The following is a 23,134-nucleotide window of genomic DNA, read 5'->3' on the forward strand; positions in this document are numbered from 1 at the left end:
TTCCCCTGCTCCCTCATAATGGCTGTTTTCTCTATAGCAATGTTTTCCCAGTCCTGTCCCATACTCCATCGCACTCTTGTAGTTACCTTCTGGACCAGGTAAGGTTTAGTGGTACGTATAGCAGAAAGTAGATTTTTCTTCAGTTTTGTTGTGGGGTTTTTTGTTTTTTCTTTTTTTTTTTTTTTTTTTTTTTTAAGCTTGGCAAGTCTGTCAGATGGGGGATACTTGGACATCACCACAGGAGGAATTTCAAATAATTCAGTAGACTTCACAGGCTCTGATCACTCTACTAATACTTTCTGCTCTCCTAGACTTCAGTGACCTCTGTTTCATGAATAATGTGAGTGACAGACCTTAAAGTCCCAGAGGATCTTAATTCCACTAAGCAATGTGGGGTTTTGGCCTGCAGAGTGACAAGCAGTAGGAAAGAAACGTTCACTGCTGTACCTGGCTTAGTACGTATCAGAGAAGGAGAAAACTTTAAAAGAAGCAATAATTCTGCTGGAGTTTAAACTTGTTTTCACACACTGTCTAGCTTCCAAGTTACAAGCTCTGTTCCCTCCTCAGTTACGCCCACAAAACTGCATCTGTGCTTTGAGGACAGAGCAAGACCCAAGTTAAACTCGGCCTGGTTATATTCTTGCAATTCTTTTGTATGGCTGTAACCTCCCTGATTTTATTCTTTGTGCCTACTAAAAGCATAGCCAATATGTGCAGTGTAAGGATGCTTTATGCACACAAAAGGCAGCTAGATTTCTGGAGAATAAAGACAGGAAAATTTCATATTAGGTTAATCCTTTAATTTTAAATTAGAAGTAATAAACTCTCATAAACTAGAATAGAGTTATTTACCAGTGGCCACTGAGATAATTTAATATCTGGCAAAACAAAAAAGTACAGCTTCAAGAGCCCATCCTGTCTCTGATATAACACAAGGATGTATCATTTTTAGAACAAAGGCTAAGCTAATCGCAGCTGACTTCACATTTCTCTATTTTCTGTTCGCCTTTGTAAACATGGAGGTAATGTTTTTCTTTTTAGTATTCTGTGACAACAGAAAACACAAGCATTATTTTATTAACCTTTAAATGCAATTTGGTTGTTCTCTTTCCATTTCAGCTCTGGAGCTTTGATGTCTGAGTGACATTGGATATACCTTAAGGGCTCAAAAAAAAAAGTTCAATAGGCTTCATAGCCTCAGCATAAAATACAGAATAGGGAGAGAAAATAAATAAATAAGTACATACACACATATTTCCCTCTTTTATGACTTTGAAAAGCCGCAGCTGTCATTTGGTTCCTTGCTCTTTCCTCAGGGTAAAGATCATCCGATGAGATAGAAATGAGCATGGTCCTTAGATTGGATGCAGAGGAGAGATGATATTTTTACCTAGTCAGCTACCATGGTGCAAAAAAACCAACCAAACAAAAAAAAGCCACAAAAAAGCCACATCCTCAGATGTACCCAGAGAACTGTCCCCCAACCTCAGGGAACACTGGCATCAGCACTTATCTGCACCAGCTGCCTCCCATTTTTGTGTACTCTCCAGAGTCCAGCAAAAAAAAAATGGAATCTCGAACCTTGCTTTTTCAAAATTGGGTCACTTTGGGTCAAAATTGGCCCCAAACCAAAGCAAACAATTCAGGCCAGAAAAAAAAAAAAAAATCAATCCTTGGAGTAAAACATAAGGCAATGTTGAGACACCTTCAGCACCCCAGTACCAAACCTTAGTCCTAAATCTAACCCTAAAATTGCACCAAAACAACCTACCAGTACAGAAAAAAGAACTTAGGTTTAGACCTCTGTTGCCAGCAGCCTTTTCTAACTGTGCAAGCAATAAGATGGATTCTTTACCCTTTCAATAATTAAGTCCCTAACCAAAATGCCAAAAAAATCCCAAAATTTTCACTTCAGAAGTGGGATTGACCATACAACTAAAGTCAAGATGAGACACTGGTCTCTACTAACATCAGTTTTCCTGAATTCTCTGACTCATGCCTTGGAGGATCAACAGCTCTGCCACCCTAACCACCAGCATAGCTCCTCATATGGGTAACAGACCTATTGCTTTTGCAAAAGAGAGTATCAGGCACAGCAATACCTGCACTTTTAACACATTCCCTCCTTCTACAAGCTCTCTCTGAAGACCTCTTTACACAGTGAACTCTTTACAAAGTCAGTCTAGCAAGATAAAAATATCTCCTTTTTTTTTTGTTGTCCAACTTAATAGATCTTGCGAAAGCCTGCCTGATGTTTTGAACAATCATAATATGGCTTGTTATTGTTCTGGATTAAGGCCTGACTAGCAGGACTGTGGAGATGCATCTTGAATCTTACTGTGGCTAGGAGCTTTGTTTTGTTGCTTATGTTCCTGATATTCACAACAGAGCTTATATTTAGGACATACTATCACCTCCACCTCTACAAAAAACAAGTAAATAAAAACCTGGACAGTTACCCTGCCAGTGGTAACTGGTCAGTTCATTTTCCCAAATAGCACAAGCTATGGGAATAGAATGGGAATAGAAAAGTGGCATAAGCCAGGATGGCAGGTGTCACTGCAGAAATGGCAAATCTCCATGACTTGATCTCTAAAACAAGGTTGCATCACTTAGTTCAATATACGAAACAGTTCAAATAAGTTTGAACTTTGGTTTAGAAATGAGGGGGTGAGCTTGTACTGGATTACCTGATTGCACTGACCCTCCTTTCCTTTGTACTGTGTTGAACAAAAAATTTCACTTAGATCCTGCCCTTATCAAAACAAATGGAGCCAAGTTACATATTGAATGTACTACTCTGTCATTTGTCAGTGAGCAAAGGCAGAAAGCAAAGCAGCAGGGTGATGTAGTGACTATAACTAATGTTGCTAAATATCACAACTTTTTTAGCAAGTCTGGCTTCTCTCTTCAGTAAATGAGAGACAGTCACTGAGTTTGGTGACAATGAAGAAAAATCTGCTTCTTTGTGGAGGTGGGTGTATTTTGCTGCCAGAGTTATGGAAGATCCAGTATCAGTGAGATATTCTGATTTAAGCTAAAGGCAATTCTCTCCTGAGGGCTGGTAAATTCCCGAGTACTATATACCCAGGCAAAAGCTAACATAAAGGACAGTTCAATTTTTTGCATGGCATTATAGAGAAGAAATGGACATTTACATTTCAATCCCACAATAATATTCACAGCAAGTCTTTGGTCTCTTGCAAATAAACCTGCCAAACACTTTTTTTCCTCCTAAGGCTTCCACCAGATCTAAGCAGGCTATGATTTTTAAAGAGCACACTGAACCTCTAGAAATGCTTTGTGAAAATCTGGACTACAAAATACTGTTCAGGAAAACTACATAGCTACAAAGACTCGGATTAAAGTGTAAATGGAAAAAGATCCAGTAAAGAAAAGCTGCAACAAAGAGACAAAAGGGCCAAAACCATTGGCCACCCAAAAGGGAAAGAACCCAGAGGTCACATTGCCTGCAGTGTTAATCGGGCAGGGCAGTGTCAGTGCAGAAGTGTGTAGGAACATCACGGTTAAGTGCCTGCCTGAACAATTTAGCATACTTAAAATATTCAAAATCCATTTCACTTTGAATTAAGAGTGTTTTTTAACCTACAGAAGGTTTCAAGTGGGAATGAATAATCATGGTACACTTTGCCTGCAAATAGAATTTTTTGGCTCATACACCACATCCCCTATACTCTGTATTTTCTCATCTGTCAATCTTTATTATAAAAATTCCCACTCAAACTGAATAGATGTCTTCCAAGACCTCATCTCCTCATGGCATTGATTCCCCAATTGAAGCCAGGCCTCTGCTGGAGATGTCATCATCATCTGCACACCAAACTGCATTGTCATATGCAAAAGATTATAGCTTTAGGTAGGAGACTGGAAGATGGTCTAGATGTGCTTTTAAGGAACAGAAAATTTCTTTTCATGTAAATGCCCCCAGAGAATGGACAGTAAGTATAGAGAGATGCAGATCATATAAGCTAGTACATGCAGAAGGATTTCAAGATAGATTTGTTTTTCAAAACTACCATGGAGAATGAGCAATCTTTAAATAAAGTGCTTGGTACAACATTCCTCACTGCAGGCAAAATTTAAATTTGGGTTTTTAGGTTACAGAGAGAGAAAATACAAGACAAATAAGAGATGATGTGTGATTCGGATGAAACCACTGTTGATGTCAATTTGGATGAGATTATTGGCAAATAGATAAAGATATTTCAGTGTTGAAGAAGTTGGGGTCCTGTCCTGTCTTTCCAGTTACTAATTGTGCTAAGAAATTTTGATATTGGCTTGACTGATATTTGATATAATGATCTTCAAAGCAGTGTAAAACATTCTTAACCAAGGCTGCTTAAGTAAAGGCAGCATTGTCAGTGGATATGCTGCACCGCAGCGACAAGCTCTGGGTTATTTCACCTAATGAGGACCATCCCATAGCAGTAACTATGCAAAGGGTTGCAGCACTCTGATACGTCAAGAGAACCATCTTGCTGTCCTTGAAGCAGAAAAACTGAAGCAGTGCTGTGAACAAGCCTTAGATTGGTAAAGGGGGGGAGAGATGGGGGATTCCAAGAATTGGATTAGCTTTTACTGGAATCCTTTCATATCACCAGGATAGATGTATAAGCAGAAAAACAGAAATTGGGTAAACTCTGCCAGAAAGCATCCTGCCCTAGTAGCAATCTGCACAGTAAACTTGACACTCCTGCTTCATCATACATTTTCCAATTCCAGTATCGTTAAATAGTAATTGTTCTGCTCTACTTCCTATTTTGAAAAATGCTGCTTTTTACTCTGCCTTCCTAACAGTCTCTTAAGTTATTTAAGTTTTAATACTCTCACAATGAATGGTTATGAGAGGGAACCTTGCTGAACTGTATAGATTTATTTCAGCGCTTTGAAGATGCCATCATTTATATTAGTTCATAATTATTGTAGCTGTCACTTTCAACTGCCTCATAATGCCTCCATGAAAACGGGAAGTATTATAAGGAAAACTTTCAAAAGAATTCAAAGCTCCTATTGTAGTTGATGGATACAGCCAGCTACCACATTTAAGTGGCTAAAGAAAGAGCAGGGAGCTCTTTTAAGAGTGTGACTGTGAATGACTTGTTCTCATGGATGCCTGTGCCAGAACTGAGAACAGCTCATGCATCCACACCCGTGAAAGGACCACCTTTAAAACTCAACGCACAACTCATGTAAGGTAGGGAACAGCAGTAACAGTTTGTAACATCCCAGCTTTTTACCCCTGCAAAATACAGGTTCCTTATCCAAGTCCAAAAATGTCAAGCAAGGGCATGCAAATTCAGGTGAGGGAAATGCTTTAGTTTACAGAAAATAAAATACATGATATATTCAGAGTTGGGAAAGGGAAAGGTAAGAGGTAGTAAGAAAATAACACCATAAGTAATACTGAATAAGCAAGAGAGAATTCTGATAGGATAGGGAGGCAAGAGAAAGAGTAAGTATCCAGATGAGTAAGCAATATTTCATCTTACTGTCCAAATACTCTCTATATGCTGTATGTTTTGTATGTTCTGGTGCTATAAAGCAAGCTTCCTGGTCTACGGTATGTGCACTTGCTTACTGAACTCCACTGTGTACATGAAAAAGTGCGCTTCTTTTCTGCACTTGATGAAACAAGGTTTTCGATAAATCCAATTCAACAAGAAATCAAAAAATCAGGCACAGCAACAAAAGGGAAAATGGACCATGGCTACATTACATCCTTAGTACTCCTCTGGTTGCTCAGCCAGTGTTTCAGAAACACAACCAGAGAAGAAACCAGCATATCAAAAGATTCTTCACTGTCATTGCATTCAGGAAGTCCATAAACATCTTGCAACAATGCACCATTCATAACTCTATTGCTTGGAGAAAACAGCTACAAAGCAGCATTGGGCAATGAGCACACATCAGTGGCTCATCTCCAGTGAGGGAGTGACCATCAGTCCACCCAGAGCAAGCTCTATGCCTAGTGACACATTTGCTGCTGACCTTGCCAGCAGTTTGAGTCCCCACTAACAAGTTCAACAAAGTCAAGCTGGACTTGCTGCCAAGAGGGTTGTTTCACCCGCTCCAGCAGTGACATCTGATTGCTGGACCAACCACATGCATTTGACAGATAGCTGCCTACTGCTCTGCTGCTCACTCTCGCTCTCTCCACCTCTGACTGGAGATTTTGTGGCATCCTAACCTGCGAGTTTTAATAAAAAGGCAGAAAGCCCCAAAGCTCTGCTTCCTGCAGAGCCCATGGCTTGTCAGTGGAGGATCTGTTACATGAAGGGGGTTCACAAGCTGCAGAGTAAGGTAAAAGATCTCCTATCACAGCTGCCCTGCAGTCAGCAGCAGGGTTGAAAACTGCAGAAGAGGACCCAGGAATAGGACCTAAGGCTGCACAATCTGGAATAAGATGTGAGTATTTATTTGAAAGAACCTATAGACCAAAGGGAAGTGTAAGTTCAGATCACCCCAGGTATTGCTTCAAATCTCAAAGGAATTAACAGCAGTGCACGTGCAGCTCTCTGAACACCACCAGAGCATGTGATAAGCCCCTCAGGAGCTTTCAGAACAGGATAATTACCTCAAAATTGGGAAACCCTGTCTCCAGCATGAAGGTCACTGACATTGTGCCACCTTATTTTCTGCAGAGTGTTTTTAAGAGCCTTTAGTAAGACTAAAAAGCTGTATCACACACTCTCACATCAGCACGTTCATGCTCACTGAGACAAGGAAGAGTTGCTAAAAGCCTGCACGGTGAAAACCTCTCTGCCAAAAGGACATTTCCCCAGAGGCTAGGGGTCCTGCACGTGGGGTCCCTGCAGCTGCCCTGCCACCCTTCCAATCAGTCCATCTTTGCCTTTGCTCCCCAATACTGTATTTCACTGGCTACAAGTAGGTGTTCTGGGAGATAGCTACAAAGACCAGGTTTCCACAGATATAAGCAGGAGTGCCCAAGCCAAACTTAGTTTACGACCAGATACCTCCAGAGTTTGGCATTCAGCAACTTCAGACACATTTCTCCAGAATCCGCAGGTACTGGGTGGCTGTGTCCGGGTTTCAGTAGCTGAGGGGCCGCAGGGGTGGTTCTGTGAGGAGGGGGGGGCTGCCCAACACCAGACACAGATAGTTCCAGACGGTTCCCCAACGTCCTTGCCCCCCACCACAGCTGAGCCCCTCAGAGAAGCTGGTGGTGCCTCTGTGGAAACATATTTAAGGGCAGGCAAAACCCATCACAGGCGGTGAGTGTGAGGGAAAAAGTGTGAGAAAGAGCCCTGCCAGCACTCGGGTGAGAGAGGGTGGCGAGGAGGAGGAGCTGCAGGCCCCAGAGCAGGGATTTCCCTGGAGAGTCCACGCTGGAGCAGCTGTATCCTGAGGGAGTGTGACCCATGGAGGATGGTTTCTCACCAACCAACTCTTTTTAATTGACAATAGGTTAAATTAATTTTCCCCATGTCAAGTGCTTTCTGCCCATAAGGGTAATTGGTAAGTGATATCCCTGTGTTTATCTCAACCCACAAGCTTGTCCATCTTACTATTGATATTGAGGAGGGGAGGGAGAGAACAGCTGGGTGGGTGGCTGGCAGACAGACAGGTCAACCCACCACAGCATGTCTAGTAATGTCAGGGGAAATAGTTAATATATTCCTGAGAGAAAAATGTGGAGGTGTCCTTATTCCCACCCAGAAATAAAATTAATTCTAATCAGTTATTCCTGGAAAACCCAGTTCTGTCAGTGGTGTTACAGCAAATGTGACCTCCCTGCATCTGCATGCTTCATGATAAAAGTAAAAGACCAAGTTGAAAGAAAATGAAAAGAGCTCCTGAGCAGGGAATTGAACTAAAAACGGTGAGAAGATAAAGGTGCAAGGAAATCCCTTGCTCTGATATTAAGGGACCTAAAATATATTCAATGTTCATTTTATTCTAATTGTTAATGTTTTTTCACCAGTATCTCTAGTTGTTTCAAGTACAACCTCAGCCCTGGTTTTACGGCGGAACACTGCTCCAATGGACATTAATTTGCAATTACAAGTCAAATTTAACTGCTAGAGACAAGCCAGCAGAAAACACCTTCTAAAGAGATAACACAATTGTGAAAAACATGGTTTTGTTCAGTAGACAGGCTGTCTAGATAAGAGTTCTCAGACAGGCAAGACTTCCATAGCAAGACTTCCCACCCCTTCTTGGGTCACTGGGGATGAGAGGAGGCAATGAGATCTTACAGGGCAGAAGTGGAAGAGGGAGGGCCAGGGGCTGCAGAACAGCCCTAAAGGGAAGGGCTCGCTCTCTCTGCCATTGCTGAGATGGAAGGAGCTGCTCTCACTGCAGTAAAACTGCGCCACACCTTGCCACTCCTCCATCCCTTCCCTGCACAGGCAGGAAAGGCTGCACAAGCCAAAACAGCCCATCATTGTCTCCTCATCCCCAGGCAGACCTGACAGGTAGCTGCAGGATGATGAAGTAGGCAGTGGCCTGGTCTTCCAAGGCCTGGAGCTGGCTTTGCTGTTTGCCTCTTGGAAAGCAAGCGCAGATGCCTGAGTGTTAGCAATTAAAATGATGCAATACATGACAGATATCAGTCAGAAAAAAACTAGCAATTTGATGCTTGCACACTGTACTACAGATAAGCCAGTGCTGATAATACTTGAACTTTTATGTCTCTCACTGAGATACTTGCCACAATGCTTATTTTGTTCTCTGCTCTTAAATCTGTATGTTGAGTTCATCCTATCACTGATTGCAGGAATACTGTGTGGACAGAGGAGATTTACCAAATCCAGGAGTAATGCAACTTATGTTTGAAGATGCATTTTGCCGGGGTTTTTTCATTAATCTTGGAATTTATGCAATGATATTAAAAACTGAGCCATCCCAAATAGCATGGTAAGGTAGACTAGAGGAACAGACACAATCTGGATAATCCCCTTCACAAGCTCTTTTAAGAACTTATCTCCTTCGCAAAGAATATTAGCACAACATTTAAACACCATTCAGGATTCTGACAGAAGGCAAGAAGTTTGGTGAAGCGCTCACCAGAAGTTGGTTATGATAAACTGCAGTGTGAGGCGCTGAAGGAGACAAGAGGTCAAGCAGGTACGGCAACTGGCTGAACAGGAGAGCCAGGTGCTCTCACAGGTAGAGTCGTGCTGCGTGACGTGAGGTAGGCAGCTCTTCCTTGCAATACCAGGCATGTCTGCACAGCACAAGGTGGAGCCAAGCAGAGAAACATGACTCAACCTCTGCGTAACTCATTCACAGCTATCTTAGATCCTAAAAACAACAGTCACGTTAACAAGATGCTGCTGCCTGGGCACAGCTAATCAGCCTTCCTAACTATTGTGCAAGGTAGCTGTTCCACTGCCCTTACCACAAGAACCAGTCATATGAACCGATCTTCTCGTTCCCTTATTCTGCCTTGCCAGCTTAGGTCTAAAGCACATTCAGAGAAGGTCCACTGGACACTGGACTGTTTAAGCATGTCAGGTCTCTCAGGTTCAGGACTGTCAGCTGGATAAGCCAAACTAGAAGACAACCAGAACCCTAACAGCACTTGGAACAGGAGAGGCTGAATGAGGGTTCCTCAGTCTGAGTAAGGTTACGTGACCTAGAAGTTACAAAAATTTTAAAATTATGCAATTGTAAAAAAGCATGAAAAACCTCAGATCTGCACCTGAATGGACAATTATGCATCAGAGAAGCAGGTGGCTAAAGAGGTTTCTATGTGCTATATAGCAAGTGCTTGATTTCTGCTGGAGTAACCCACATAAAAACAGATATAAGTTCCCTCAGGTCATATTTACTAACGTTCCCACTTCAAACAAAACACCCACAACAAGTATTTTTGGAAACAAGTTATCTGTATGTATTTGGTGTCCTACTAGTACTCCAAAATTAGAAATCTTGGCAATGTCTCCCAGTCAAACACAGTTAAACTTTTTACCCAGAAAAATATTCCTCATGCACATAAGGCTTACTCATGCTCAGTAGTCACACGGATTTGAATGACATATTTATGCGAGTTAAGGTTTGCAAGAAAGGATCCTAAATGTGGTGATGTCAGTATTTTCATACCTAATTAAATTAATTTGGAAAGGTATATTTATGGATAGGATTAGACTATTATTAATACAGCAGGTTGGCAATGGAAGCATATCTTTTAATTATCAAGGAGCTTTTGGACAGGATTTAGTCACCGCAGAAATTCTGTACTTTGATATATTGCATGCTGTCAGGGTGGTTTTTGCTTTTTCTTTGCCTAGGTCAACCTACTACATACCATGCCTCTAGCAAAAAGTAGCCATTGAACTGATCACTCCTTAAATTTCAATTCCTAGTCACACTTAATAACTGTCTATCCCCAAATCCCTGCGAGGGACAGGAGAGTATCACAGTGATACAGAGCTCACATCAATTTCTATGACACTGACTTGGGTACTGCTGGCGTTAGAAACACTTCACTTTCAGATGGACCCAGAGTACAGTTTAGGGAATATAAGATTAATTAAGGGAAATCTGGGGAACTGGGACTCTGCTTCTTATTCAGGCACTTTTTCCTTCTTTTTTTCTTCTTTTTTTTCACTTTAATCTGACTTGAAACACAAGTACCTGATCTTTTTAAAGATACAGATGACAAAAAAACAAGGAAGGGCCATTATTGCTAGATGCGCTCAATACTTATGCTTCAGGTGTTTCCTCGAATTCTACAAAACAGATTTTGATTAGTCTAGTCACATGCATGCTGAACTTAGATTCAGTATTTTCTAAAAGTAAATCTAACACTACACAGTCTGCAGGCAGTCTTTAATGCATCTGATCAAGCCTGCTTATTAGGAAAAGTAAGTGATCCTTCCATAATCCTGAGCAGCAGACAACGCATTTTGGTAAGGAGAAAGTGGTGGCCTTACACTGAATTTTCTCCCTACTGCCTTATAAGAAATCATGTTTTAATCATTTAAAAAATTCTATCAATTAAAGTAGAAACTACTGAATATCTTCCTCTAACATTGTAACAGTGACTTTACTACAAAAAGGAACAGTGAGTCAAGTGTGTCCAGGGAGCACTGGACTGCCTTCAAACAAGTTTGTTGGCAGCTTAAAGGCTCCTGAACATTATGATGTTAATACAGCTGTATTAGCTTGTTCACATTAATAAACACATGTGTGGGAAGGTTTAACTCTCTGCATGGCAAAGTAGTTCTGCCTCTTTGGTTTCCAATGGGACATTGTTTTAGGCTGACTCCTGAAAGGAGATCAAAGTTGGTGAAAGACTAAGAGTAGGCGTTCAGTGCCTGCTGGTGGGCTGCACTTCCAGCTGCTGTTGCAGAGAAAAGGCATCCTGCAAAGAATTGACACTGTATTTCATCGATGTCATTCATAATCCTTTTTAACAGATTAAAATTACGGGCTGTCTGGTTTTCAAACACAGCATCATCCAATTTGCATGGTCCAGGTCCTCTTCCACAATGAATGATGGGCTCAGTAAGTGATATTTACCAGTCCGTCATGCCACTGCACTGCAGCTAATATGCACTGAACCTCCAGAAAGGCAGTGTGGAATTAATTCTCAGATGCAATCAACATTCATTTGACTCGTTTCCTATTTTACCTCTGCATCTCTAACTCCAGTGATTTCACATCAGGAGAAATAGGCAAACCCTTGAGCACTCTCAGCAAACATCAAAATGTGAACTGCTAGAAATCTATAGGGAGACTGCCAAGGGCACCAAATGGCAGCCAGGAATTTATCTTTCACTGATGATCCATGATCTGGAAGTCAGCAAGCATGGGATAACTTTGCTGGCATTTTTGTTTTTGAAAATTCCCCCCCTGTGGCCACTTACATGTGTCTACAATTTTGCATTGTAAAACCAAATGCCATTCTGAAGTGTACACCCACATAAAGGCACACACTCGCACATGTTACACAGACTCACAACATATATCAAATGACTGGTTTTGCCCGCCAGGAGTCTCAAGGGTCTTCAACAACTGAGATTAACCCCTGTCCTTCAGTGTGTTCAAGCCTGTAATTTTACAGCGCTCCATAGTTTTTAAGACAACACAACTATTTAGGTTCCTTAAAATACCAAGGTTTTAGAAAGATGACTTCAGAATCCACACCATAACCATTCCTCATGACAACGCGAGTATATCAGGAACACATGCAATACATAACAAAGAAACCATCACAACTTGTCTGATGTTGACACCTGCCTGAAGGATCTGTGGATCCTATGTTGTGCTGAAAGTGACATTTATATAGATAAATACATGTCTTTAAGTTTTGCTTGTTTGTACACACACAGGTAATATATGCACTGTACTCCCACATAAAGACTTCCCTGTGGAGCCAAAATATTATGAATATAACTGCCATTTCAATGTCAGTGGAGCCAGTTTCTTCCCTGCGATATGTAATACACTGAATTTAGTCCAAGGCATTGCCTGCAGCTGCCCTGATGGGCAGGCTATTGCCCCAAGTACCTGCAGTACAGCCCCGATGCAGCCTAAGGTCTGGGAGTCACAAGGTGGTTGCCATCCTGTCAGCAGGTAACTCCCCAAGCAGGCGACAGAGGAGACAGGCAGTGCGCTCCCTTGTGCAATACCCATAATAATCCATTCCCACAGAATGGAACTTTTTAAGCAATCTTTTACAAATAATCAGTGCTTCATTTAAATAATTTCAGAACACAGCTGAGCCTGAAAGTGCCGGCTCCCCAGCTCCAAGACTCCTGGCTCAGTAATGACTCCAGTGTTGCTGGGATCCCCCTGCCCCATCAGCCCCAGAGAACCGGCAAGGAGGAGCTCAAAGCCCTGGGAGCTGTAAGAGAGCAAGAACCACGGAGCTTGGGAGTCGCAGCTCCTACCCTTCCAGTTGTGTGGCACACTGCCCAGAAGCCCTCAAAGCACCCATGGCATATGCCAGATCTTTGGGGATCTCCAGAGGCATCCCCAGAGCATGTCAAGGCTATCCTAGAGCCACAGACCCCACAGCTTGCCAGGAGCCATGAAATCAGCCATGAAGCCTGTCAGAACCCATCCCATGTCTTTGCAGAGAGTCATTAAAACTGATGCTTTTGCAAAATATTTTGGTATCAATGAATCTGAATTTTTTGATGGAAAATTGTTTTGTCAGAAAGTTCCCAGCTAGCTCCAGTCTGTAGATCCCTCAGGCAAGTTAAAAGTCAGTAGAGCTGCTACACTAATGTCCAAAGTTCTTGTATACAATTATTTAGAGAATTATTTTAAACTTGTGCAACTAAAAATCAGACTTCTATTGAACCATTCAGAAGACACAACTACACTGTAAATGAGGTGCTAGACAGGACCTGCATTTCATTCTCCACAATCACATTCGTGTGTTATATGCAGCCCTGCTGCACTCTTAACAATTTCATTTTCTTTGTCCTGACTACAAGTTCTTTGAGGTGGGGGCCTTTCCCTGCTTTGTTCCTGACAAGCAGCTTGTGCAGTCGTGTAAGCAACAAGTTCATATCAGTAACAACCCTGGCATTTTCTGTTTCAGAGGAGTGACCTCAGCAATATGTTTCCAGAGTGACTTTGTCTCTCAGTACCAAGCAGTGGCAAGAAAATAACGCTGCCTAAAAGTTTAAGAGTGTTTTGCATATAAAATACTCTCTTTAAAGGTTTGTACAGAAAATTATCTGATGTAAGGTTCTGGGCTCTTTTAAGGTACACTTAGAACAGGAGTCAAGAGAATTCACCAATGAATTCCACCAATAGAGTATTTCACCCTAAAGTACAGTGTTACTTATTCATCATGAAAAGGATGGTTTCCTGTTGTCACCATCACACTGTCATTGACTATATTTTGCATTTTTTCTGTAAATGATGCAGGCATTCAAGCAACATCAGGTAGGAAAACTCCGAAAACTCTTGAGTGGGGAAGGACATTATCCTTTTGTTCCAATGAAAGCCTTGTAAAAGGCGCAAGTTAAATTTTCTAAGCCCTAAACTTTCCATGCAAAAAAAAAAAATCTAGTGCTTTAAATAAGATCACAGGGAATTCTTGCAAAGCTTACCTTGCAAGCCCAAGCTACATAAACTAGCTGTAAAGCTTTTAATTTGTCTAAAGAGATAATTAAGCTAGATGAAGCATACTCAGGTGTTACAACTCAAAGGAGTTTGGCAATTATTCCCCTGAGAAAATAGGAACTGCACTAACTAGTATCAGTTTTGTCTCAAGTCATCCAACATGCACTACCTACTGCAGCATTAATTAATTTGGCCAACCTTTCTATAATTAGAGTTCTAGAATAGAACAATTACATTTTTAGTATGTTGTTATTATTCTGTTTTCAGAACTTTAGAACAATTTGTCCTGCTTTACCTAAATTGCACACACCAAATGTTTGCCATGAACTCAAATCCATGAACATAATCACTGATTTTTTTGTGTGTGCAGGTAATTCATGCACATTACCTGAAATTTGAAACTTCTGTTTCCAACTTCCTGCTGAATTCAACTGGAATATCATCATTTGTTATGCTAAAATATTCATAGTTGAAAAGTGAGATTAGTTACTATTTTACAGCCTCACTTACCTCCTTCAGACAATTACTTCATAGGCAGAAAGGCTGAGCTAATAAAAGCCGAGAGAGTTTGAAACATACAGCAGAGTCTGAGCCAAAATCCACTGAAGCAAGTTGCAGAAAATTCATTAGACTCCCAGAATTTCAGGTGTGGAATTTCAGGTGTGGACTCAGTAAATGACCAAGTAAAGATATTGATATAAAACAATAGCTTCCTGTTCTTTTTAAATTTCATGTTAGCAACTAGATACAGTTTCCCAGGGTTTATTTCAATAAAAATTTTTTTCAATCCGTTGGGACACAAAAAGGAACAGGGAATCTAATTGGCTCTGACAGAACAGGATCCCAACAGTTTCAGATACTCTGTGGCCTGAATTTAGCTGAAGTGTCCAGCAAGACCTGAACAGCCACATTCTTGCTGCCATCTGACAGAAACTTCTAGCTTGGCATACACCTATCAACGTCGTTCCTTGTTTTACAGCTCAGAATAGACTCTATATTATTTACTGTAAAGAACTGACAACATACTAACCAGAACCTTTAAATTACATGCATGGCGTGCTTTACCACAAGCATCAAAAGCTGCTTCAGAGTTTATCCTAAATGATTGGCAATCAGCATCTGCCCATCTGTATGTTTTTTTCTCTTCCAACCTGATAATGAAATTTGTTTCTACTTTACATTTAAACCCCTGTTTTAAATATATTTGAAAGATAAGCAATACCCATATATTACACACAATGGTATTACACTACCTATATATTTACGCGCCAACTAGCTCCTGTCCTTATAGCCTTAATATCAAAAGATTCACAACTTTAACCATGGTTAAACAGCTGGCAAGCTGCCATTATTACATATCATACCGCCTGACACAGTTTTGCTGAGTCCTTCCATTTCCCCGCCCGTATGTTCTGGCTGCCTCTTGTCACATCCTCACTTGAGCTTGTACACCACCTGACACTGGGGGTTATGGACAAGAACCAGCACTCTTTGTTACTGCTAGACTATACAAAAATCAAATGCATGATATCAGGTTGGTGTACAAGCTTCTTTATATGGAAAAGGATTTCTAGTCTGTTGATATTTTCATTTTATCCAGGTTGGTAAAATTTTTGTCAACTGCAAAATCTTCTTAGGAAGCAACAGCTCAATGAAATGCTGAGTTGATTGTTTATTACAAACCACAGAGTCCCATTTGGTATGAAAAGAATACTTTTGTAGATACAAATAAGGGGATCAATCAAACCTTAGCCATAAAAAGAAACCTGGCCATACCCTGAGCTGTGTCGAAACAATATTTGTCAAGTACATAAGGATCATAGTCATAGTGTAAGTAAACACTCCACTGATTCAAAATCATAGTTTTCAAATACCTGAACTGGCCAAGTATTCCAAAGAGTAAGACAAAATATGCAGCTACAACGCTACTGGAAAAATAAATAAAACTCCAATCATTATAAGTGAAGCCAGTAAAAAATGCTGCTAGCTGTGGTACCACATAATGAAAGGAAAAGATTATACTGTGTTAGAAGAATTAGGCTTCTTAATGATTCTAAAATCTATACAGCAGCATAGGTCTCACAGAGCTTTCCACTGAATTTAGTGACTGGAAAATTTGATCCCCCATTTAATTTGATTTAAAGCTCTGGAACCAAAGCATTTGTGTGTGCAACTATTTCCAACCTTTTGTTTTGATCAGTTTTCAGCACTTGTTTCAGCAGTACCTACTTCACAATTGCAATTCAGTCACTGACTTGTAAAAAGAAGACATTTAATTAAAAATGCCAATATTAAAAGAGTACAAGAACAGTCCATTGAAAGTTACAGTATTTGGGTCATTGATGCCATTACAGATATTTTCCTGTTGTTATACAGGTTGCATGGAGCAACTTCATGCCTATACATGGGAAACACAAATCAGCCACTTCTACTGATCAATGAAATAGGAGCAGATGTTTTCAAAGCAGCAGAAAATACAAAGGGGCACATAGAAATTGAGTTATCCTGGCCTACTGAGATCTATTCCTGCACTGCATGGGCTTGTTTTCTGAGAATTTGACAGCTGTTATACTGGCCAATACACATTCACTGCTGCAGTATCCTGGATCTGTTTTCCTGAGTGAGAATTTGACAGCTGTACAATTATTTCTAGTGCAGAACAAGGAAAGGCACTGGTCTTAATATAATGCAACATAGCTGCTATCCCTCCACGTCGGCTACTTGATAGAACTGAAATTTGGCAATGAAAACACAGAATAAAATAGGCCTTTGGTTAACACACACACACACACACACACAAAAAATCTTGTTAATTATCTCAAAGACTTGTTTTTTCCACCCAGGCAGAATGAGCTCAAGATGAGCTGCTTTTCTGGAAATGAGGCTGATCTGACCAGATGTGTCCAGTGGATTTCTCAGTGGTCATAACATTCCAATTAATTTTCTGATTCCCAGCTCTTTATTGGTAATGCCCCTCAGAGACTATTTGACCAAGAAATGTCTCTTTCCCATTCCCCATTAATTGCTTTGCACCGATTCTTGGAACAACTACGAAAGTATGCCTATCACTCTAACACTCCTTCACCGCTCCTCTTTCCATCCATTCTCCTCCATTTTCTTAATAAAAAAAAAGGAGAGAAGATTTGTGTTTTACTTTGTTATTAGCTTTCTGTCCTCTGCAGTGACTACTCTCTTCCTCCCTGCCACCTGCTTGGAGCCTCCTTTGCATTCCGACTCAAGAGAAGCTGCATGTTGCAACTGGTGAAACTCTGCTGTGGTTAATGGCTGTGCCAAAGGCTCTGGAGAGAAGAATAGAAGCAGAGACTGGCAGGAAGAGGGAAGCTGGATAATTTTCAACAAGCTGACTACCATCTGATTCATAACAGAAAAGAATTGATTACAGAGTAATCACCAGCTACGTGGCTTTTCCCAGGTTCAAAACTCCACATGAAGAAAAAAGAACTGGATATTTCCATAGTTTTTCTAATCCACAGGTCTCACAAAGAATACCATCACTCCTTCACTTAGAAGGAAAAGCAAGTCACAGAAAGATTAGATGATTTTCCCATACAGTAAGGGAAGGACAGAGCCCTGGCTAGGATGTTCTGTTTCCCAATGTCACAGTGACTCCACAAGGTCCTTATAAGGCTCCCCTGCACATGACAGCTCTGAACAAAAACCTCTGTGGCAAAACCATGGTAGCAAAAAGCTCCAGCAGAAGCTGAGTGTCTTATACATCACCCCACTTCTTGTGGGACTTCTTAGGGACCATCAGCCCTTCCTGATGGGCACCCATAACATGGCACTGAAATCCAGGAGCCAGGTTCAGACACTGACAGCACAAATCAACAGTGCAGAAGGCAGAGCCTAGCCAGGTTCCTCGCTGCGCTGGCTCCAGCACACCAGCTGGGCTGCACCTCTTTCCCCTGAGATCTCCAGGGAACACACACCAAAGCTCTGTGCTGCTGGGGTGACACTGCTGCCCACTTGTCAGCTAACCAGTTTCAGACCCATCCTGGTGAATGCTCTGGCTGTAATACGGAGGTTTCCTAGATTTCCTATCAGAGAAAGATAAGAAACTGCAACAAACAAACAGATTTCCCAACTCACCAGGGTGACTCCTTTCTAAAGGATTATTCAGGATCTGTCATCAATTTACTGCCCGCCTCTATCTGTCTCAATTGTGCATGATTACTTTGTTTAGTTTTGCTGACATTTGTGTTTTGTTTAAGGGTCTCTTTGTGCAATCTTTTGTGCCTGCTTTAAATAAACACTTCCTGTGCTTGTAGCAGCATGCTTGGGTTCAGCAAGATGTCTATCACTTAATAACCAAATGAAAAGTTTAATCACCCAAAAGCTAGCTTTCAACCTGCAGTTAACAAAACAGAAAAGCTAAAAATGTTCCATATGCATTTTTCTTTCTATTTCTTCTTTTATCACATTTGCTAGTCCAAGCAAGTTTGGTGTTGTGCATTTAGTCCTCTAAATATCAGCTTAGCATGGAAACAGGCAGCATTTATTCTTACTTTGCAGTCAGAATCAGTCCAATAAAGTAAAACAATTACTCATTGCAGTCGTTCAAAAAAATAGTTGTTTTTTGTTACTAATAACTGAGAATGGATGAAACAGAAAGAATGTACACTAATGGCTTGCTGAACACATCACCAGCAGAAAATTGGGCAAAAATATCTGAGCAAAACATGACATGGAAACCAAACAAGAAAATACAAGTCATGCCAAGGTGTCATTTTTACAAAGTGACTTTTTTAAAAAACCAGAGAGACAAGTTAATGTCCCAATATGGGACAATAAAGCCATGTTAAAAACACTTGCCATTAACAGCCATCTGCTCTCTGCAATTTGGGGGCAATTTTTATGTACGGCTGACAGCTTTGCATCATCTTTCCTCCTTCGTGAATGATTGTCTCTGCCTCTAGAGTACAAAGCCTCTGAGAAGCAGGATCTGTCCATTACATTGTGGCTTTCAATAAGCTTGTGCTGCTAATAAACATGTAGCATTCTGCACTGGATTTCATAACAGAAATCCAACATTAGATTTGAAAATATATATATATGCTAATAATATTCCAGTTCTCTCTAATAATATTCTGCTCATGTCAGCATTGCCTGTAAAAATCAAGAGGCAAAGTGTGCTCACTGCCCTTGACATATTGTGATGGTAAGAAAAATCAAGACTGCTTTCTCACTGTTCTCTGAGTATGAGGATAGATCTCTGCTTAAGCCTATCTTTCTTGATCAGAATGTCTCTGGTGTCCTTACGCCTTTTCCTCCTGTTTGAACTTGTCTCTTCAGAATATTTAGTAAATACAATTCATGTTCACACCTAAAGTAAAGCTACCTTCTTTTGTTTTGTTACATGTTAGAAGTCTTAAAACACACACAAACGGCAGGGTCACACTTCCCTCATTTACAGTCCTTGCAAAGAACACTTACGTAAGAAAAGTGCAGAGAAAACTAAAATTGTATTAACATTCAAATCATACTCTTACTACCATTTCCATTCCTCAGATCTGATGTAATTTTAATATACATTAGGAATAAGACCAGAAAAAAAGAAAGTGATGCAGCTAAAAGTGATTTGCCTATTGCCTTGTAGTGCTTCCTTCAATACACAAGAGATGGTGGTCAGATTCTTTGACCAAACCCAGCTAAGCCCCATAGTTGTATCCCACAACCAACCGCCCTTTAAACACCAGGCACATTTATAGAGTATCTAAATAGACTACAGAAAACAGTCAAAACCTCTTTGTACGGTTATGAGCTGTTGATGGAGCTACACTCAACTGGATCCTATTCCAAACATCCCAAAGTTAAGGGGTTGGTTTTCATGCACTTGAACAAAAAAAGGACAATTTTCATAATCATTATTCAGGGTCAAGGTACAAACATCTTCAGCTACCAAAAACAGTCTTGACTGTTGGTTCATTTGCACCCAGTACTTTTTCCTCTGAAAGAAAACACATCTGCTTAAACATGTTGAGTAGGAATTTAGACTTGTATGTACACACTCTAGGTCTATTTTTGAACTGAATTTTCTTCATCTTGTAGCAAACTACAAAATGGGATCCACATCATTGTGCTGTTTTTGTTTCATGCCCTCAACTTTCTTACACTTGGGTCTGATCCAAACCCAGAATTATAACAATGGAAAGACATGCAACTTTGACTTGAACTGGCTCCAGATCAGTATTAGGATCTAGTATTTTTTCTTCTGTGTCATACCTGAACCTTCGTTCGGATGACCTAAGAGGAACTTTCAGGAGATAATTCTCCATGCAAACTGGGAGCCTGGTGTTCAACAACTGTGAAGCAGACACAGTATTACTGCCTGTCATATCACTGAGAAGATATATAGCTTAACTACAGCACACATCTTAGAGCTGAACCTTTCTTCAGGTAGGTTTTTTGTTTCACTGGAAAAACAGCCATTCCTGTGGAACAATCCATCACACATCTCACCCCTGAGCGGTATTGCAAAAGTACTGCAAATGCTTCTGAATCATGACAACACCACTCCATAAGGTCCTCTTTATGAATATTTTACACTCCTAACTCTGCTTACAAGAACAAGCCTTACCAAGATTCAATCATTTCAGGTAAGCTCTTATTCTCTTACCGCTTTGCTAAGGGTTCTGCAGTAGCCAGTTTCACAGGGTGAGATTATCATCACATCGCTGCCGCTCAGCACGACACTCTGCAGCTCCCAAGTGCTCCTAAAGCATATCCATCATTTAATCTCCATGCTGGATTTCCTTAGCTCCTGCACTGTACATGATCACAGGATTCCCAGCACCCCTGCATTTGCTCTGAAGTCTATCAATGTTTTCCTCGTACGGTTGAGCCCCACATGAATTCCAGTTAATGGGAGTGAGCACCATTACTGTAATTGCTCTGTGCTCTTATATGGCAGACATTGAGTCACACCATTTTCTGTTTAAGAACTGAAGGTGGTTTCAGCCCTGGTGCTTTCCCCCACCTAATCACCAGTATAACCTTGGCCTCTGTTGGGCTGATCCCATAGTCAGTACTCACCTACTTACCAATAGGCTGAATGCTAATTACCTTTGGCTTACCTGAATCTCATCCCTGTATTTTTGTGCTTGGGGCATCTACCACAGCTTCTAAAGCATAAATCACGTAATTAAGGTTTCATTTTTTTCTGTCTCCTCCCCAACTCAAATTTTTTTCAAATAGCTACCAAATCTACCTTAAGACCACCTTTCTCCATATTGTTTCCCTGCCTGTCTTGTTTTCCCTAAATGTTGTAGTGCACTTCCTATAATTTTGTTTCCTTTGAAACATTTTCATTCAGAACAAAAGGAAATTTGTGCTTTGCATGTCTGTGAGCATGGAGTAAATAAGAATCATGCATGTGTTTCACATTAGACTGCTATGAGTATTTATTTAGTCATCCATTCTAGCAATCCATATATCTTACTTCCTTAGGTCTCTTATTAACTATCCACTAGAACTGAAGGACTCACTACTTTTCACTGATGAAAATTACGTATTGTGTTTTAGTGTACCATTCAGTTCCTGTCTCCCACTCAAATCAGAAACATCAAAAACTATTTTTTACTAGATTTGCAGCACATAGAATATTTCAAATGCCTTCGCAAAGCCCCAAATGAGGAGAACAGCTGGTACAGGCAAACCATTTAGATTTTGCAAAAAGCTTATCAGCTAAGCTGTGATTCTGCAGAATAAAACAGATCTGAAGTCCATTGAACCTAGACAGAATACCCTCTGCAGTTTGAGATAGCTGACTCATATTTGGCCCTTTTCTAGATAGAATTCTAAGTGTATGAATGACTGAATTGGCTTAAAAAGCTAACTTCAACCCACGTCTTCCCCCAGAATTAATCTCAGAGTTTAAATGTCTATTTTTCCTGAGATTTTCTTACTGTTCTCATCAGCTTCTTCCTGTGGGGCCTGCAAACACACTCCAGGAAAGAAGCTTGCCAGGATATAAAAGAAATCTCACGAGAAATTCTGTTGTTGGTTCATTTCCAGGAAAATTCTGCAGCCTCAAGACATACAAGTAAATTTCTCCAAACTGGGGAGACAATACCTGTGATATCTCCAACAGCAACAGTGATCACTTCCTGAAAGTTGCTCTTAATAGTCTCATTTGTCAGTCCCTGCTTGGATGTGAAAATGTCATTTCCAGTCTGAGCAGCACAGTCATAACCAAAACTTAATCTAAAATAATGTATTTGTTTTGAGTTCTACCGAGAGCTGCAGACAGCTTGCTTAGAATTTAAAGAAAATTAGAGGAAGAAAAGAGTTTACTCTTCCTCCTTCCTTTATTTTCTTGGGCATAAGACCCAGGTGTTTGTAGATGTAGCAGAAACTGGTTGTTCTGCTTGGGCCACAGTCTGTGGTTTCATCAACCTAATTAGCTCCTGCACTAGGAAGAAGGCATATCTCCTGAGATTGTGTATGGGGACAAATAAGGGCATCAGAATAACCACCATAATAAAGAGAGAATACTTCAGCATAGTCAACCAGAACCTCCAAAGTACTAGCAAAAAGGAAATGGAGAGGACAGAAAGGCACCTGAAATCCAGGAAAGCTTTCCTCAGGACTGAAACTGAAGTTAAATATCTCTGTCAGCTTGTCATCTACAGCTCAGAATGCTCTTCCAACACCAGACTGTCATCTTCCATGTCAATAAGACCTACCTAAAAAAGGCAAAAAAGACCACCAACATTAAAATCAGTCATTATATAAAATCCCCAAGTAGGAACTACAACTCAAGTTTCCCTAATCCTAATACCAAGACATTATCTATCCCCTCATGATCTGTTAGTTTGCCTAACAAATTAGACCATACACAGATATCCTTTTCTGAATCCAGCTGCATCAGGGGTGAGGTTACTGCTCATCTGCCGACATCTGCCCTCGCCACTATCACGACCTGGGTTCAGCTAATAATGTAGATGATACCTGAGGCCAATTACAAAGTACTCCCATGAACAGCTCTCTTGCCCTCATTAAGAATGCTACTGACTTCCTCAGTGCACAGACAGCATGCTCAGCA

At 40.7% G+C, this 23,134-nt stretch overlaps 1 long non-coding RNA gene across 1 annotated transcript in view; it reads right to left on the bottom strand.

Moving 5' to 3' along the window:
* LOC106889424 overlaps window positions 1-22,751 on the bottom strand; it is a 55,856-nt gene extending 33,105 nt beyond the window's left edge. Inside the window, exon 1 of the long non-coding RNA XR_001412311.1 lies at window positions 22,651-22,751. This is a non-coding gene — a long non-coding RNA (uncharacterized LOC106889424). The remainder of the gene's footprint in view (window positions 1-22,650) is intronic.
* Window positions 22,752-23,134: the final 383 nt, after the last annotated feature.

This window comes from Calidris pugnax, unplaced genomic scaffold (genome assembly GCF_001431845.1).
Source record: "Calidris pugnax isolate Ruff unplaced genomic scaffold, ASM143184v1 scaffold70, whole genome shotgun sequence".
NCBI lineage: Eukaryota > Metazoa > Chordata > Aves > Charadriiformes > Scolopacidae > Calidris > Calidris pugnax.